Source organism: Falco biarmicus, chromosome 14, assembly GCF_023638135.1.
Source record: "Falco biarmicus isolate bFalBia1 chromosome 14, bFalBia1.pri, whole genome shotgun sequence".
In the NCBI taxonomy this organism is placed as follows: domain Eukaryota; kingdom Metazoa; phylum Chordata; class Aves; order Falconiformes; family Falconidae; genus Falco; species Falco biarmicus.
In genome coordinates, this window is record NC_079301.1 from 23,358,974 (window position 1) to 23,362,356 (window position 3,383).

The following is a 3,383-nucleotide window of genomic DNA, read 5'->3' on the forward strand; positions in this document are numbered from 1 at the left end:
CTTTCAGTATCAGAAGCCAAACTTCTGTTACCACTGAGTATCTTAATTGTTTTGCTTTCTGTTTACTTTCACTGTTCTCCAAGCATTTCCTCATCAGTACACTTCCAGAAGAAACCACAAGTCCTGAAGTAAGAGGGGTTTTTTTCTACAATCACATGACAGAAGGTACTTAAAACCCTGTGCACCTTAATGCAAGTCTTATTTTGGCAGCTCATATAAATTCCCTCTGCTAGGACCTGAACATGAATGAAGTAATTGCTTGAAAGCCAAATACCATAGAAATCACAAACCACACAGAACTGAATATAATGTACATCGTTAGAAGTAACACTAATCCATTTATCATCTGGTGATTCGTCTTTGCCCTTCATTTCATTACAATGGAAAACAATCTGTGATCCTTTTCCAATACTTTGCCATTATAAAGTCCATGCTACAATATTTTATCAGTCCACTTTTGCCTAGCCAATTGTTTTTCAGGTCATTGCATAAAGAAGTTCAGTTTTATTTCAAAATTGCCAAATATTTAGTATAGAGTCCAATGAATGAAAATAACCTCTCACTACTACTACCCAAACCCAAATTTTTACATATTATTTTTTTAATCATTCTCTCTGTAATTTCTTCCTATTTCTTATGCTGTCTTTCTGCTATTGGTTTGTCTGGCAAATAAATTTTAAATCCTCACAATTCTGTCCTCTGTTTGTTCACAAAGAATTAATAAAATGTAATAGGTGCATGTTGATCATCCATTTTGCAGCAAGTACAGGATTTTTTGGCCTGAAATATTCCCTTGATGGTTTGGGGGGGGGGGGGGGGTTTGTAGATTTTTTTCCTTCAGCCCTAATGGAGGTTCCAAAGCAATTTGTGAGAACATTTCAAGGTTAGTTATTTGGGGCTAGCCTTCCTGAAATACTTCTGTTCTCATTTATCCTGTATCTTTAAATCTTTTAGCAAAGAAAAAAAAGTTAGTGGTAATCAAGATTCTGCCTGAACACACACTACTTAGATCTCCAACACCAACCTCCAATATCATCAAGCTCCCACTGCAAAGTCATAGCAGTAACCTACAACACTATAACATTCATTCTCTTGGTGTCACCACATCTTGACTGTCACACAATTCAAGCATGTTGAAAGTTACAGTAACTTAACACCCACAGTTTCATGGTTGCTGCTCCCATCAGGCTTCATGAGTCTGACCACTTCTTTCTTAATCAGCACTTGCAGGTCTAATAGAATGTCATCCCTGGTCAGCTTCCTTATCTGCTGTATCAAGAGTTGTTCCCAATGCTCACGTGAGATTTGGACTGTAATAGTGGCTTTTCCAGCAGATGTTCAAGCTGACAGTAAGGATGAGTGCTTATAATCATGATGCTTTCTCCAGTTCTCCAAAAAAAGGCTTCATCTAGTTTTTCTTCTCGATCAGACTGTCTATAGAAGATGCCCACCAAAATTTCACACATGCTGATCTGGTCCTCAGTCTTAAGTTCCCAAATGGCTCATCATCTGTTCTGAAACACAGTGTCCAGGCTCCTCACTGGACAAAGCACATCTCGTCTTCACCTTCCTGATCCTTCCTAAATAGTGCGTATCTGTCCAAAGCAGCACACTAATTATGTAATCTATCCTACCAGCACTGATTCCAATGAGATCATAGCTTTGCAACTGTGCATCAACTTGCCATTCCTCCTGTGAGTTTTCCATGCTGCACACATTCATGCACAGCATAAATGAAGCTTAATAAAGGGAAGTGCAAAGTCCTTGCATTTGGGATGAAAAAACCTGTTCAACAGGACAGGCTAGACAGTATCTCATAGAATCACAGATTCACTTAGGTTGGAAAAAGACCTCTGAGATCATTAAGATCATCCAACCATTAACCCAGGACTGCCAAGCCCACCACTAAACCATGTCACTAAGCACCACATCTACATGTTTTTTAAACACCTCCAGGATGGTGATTTCACTGCCTCCCTGGGCAGCCTCTTCCAATGCTTGAACACCTTTTCAGGGAAGTCGTTTTTCCCAAAATCCAACCTAAACCTCCCCCGGTGCAACCTGAGGCCATTGACTCTTGTCCTGTCACCACTTATCTGGGAGAAGAGACCTGCCCCCACCTGCCTACAGCCTCCTTTCAGGGAGCTGCAGAGAGCAATAATGTCTCCCCTGAGTTTCCTTCTCTGCAGGCTAACAACCCCAGTTCCCTCAGCTGCTCCTCATAAGACTTGTGCTCCAGACCCTTTACCAGCTTCTTTGCCCTTCTCTGGACAAGTTCCAGCACCTCTACATCCCTCTTGCAGTGAGGGGCCAAAACTGAACACAGGATCCCAGGTGTGGCCTCATCAGTGCCAAGTACAGGGGAATGATCACTGCCCTGGTCCTGCTGGCCACACTGTTTTGGATACAAGCCAGGATGCTGTTGGCCACCTTGGCACACTGCTGGCTCATGTTCAGCCAGCTGTCAAACAGCACCCCCAAGTCCTTTTCTTCCAGGCAGCTCTCCAGCCACTCTTCCCCCAGCCTGTAACGTTGCGTGGGACTGCTGTGACCCAAGTGCAGGACCTGGAACTTTCCCTGGAACATCATGCAATGGGCCTCAGACCATCTAGTCCAGCCTGCCCAGATCCTTCTGCAGAGCCTTCCTACCCTCAAGCAGATCAACACTCCTTCCCACCTTGTTGTCACCTGATCAACACTCCCTCCCACCTTGGTGTCACCTGCAAACCTACTGAGTGTGCACTCAATCCCCTCATCCAGATTGTCAATGAAGATATTAAACAGGACTGGCCCCAGTACTAAGCCACGGGGAACAGAATTTGTGACCAGCTGCCAATTCAATGTACCTCCATTTACTACCATTCCTTTACCCCAGCACAGAGTACACCCGTCCAAGCCATGAGCAGCCAGTTTCTCCAGGAGAAAGCTGGGGGAGATCGTGTCAAAGGCTTTACTAAGGTCCAGGTAAAGAAGATTCACAGCCTTTCCCGCAGCCACTAAGTGGGTCATCTTGTCATAGAAGGAGATCAAGTTCATCAAGCAGGACCTGGATTTCATAAACCCATGCTGCCTGGGCCTGATCCCCTGGTTGTCTTATATATGACGCGTGATGGTGCTCAGGATGATCTGCTCCATAAACTTCCCTGGCACCCGGGTCAGGTTGACAAACCTGTAATTCCCCAGATCCTCCTTCCTGCCCTTCTTGTAGATGGACATCACACTGTCTAACCTCCAGTCTTCTGGGACCTCCCCAGTTAGCCAGGAGTGCTGATACGTGATGGAGAGTGGCTTGGTGCGCTCCTCTGCCAGTTCCCTCAGTACCCTCAGGTGGATCCCATCCAGCCCCATAAACCTGTGCACATCTAAATGGAGCAGCAGGTCAT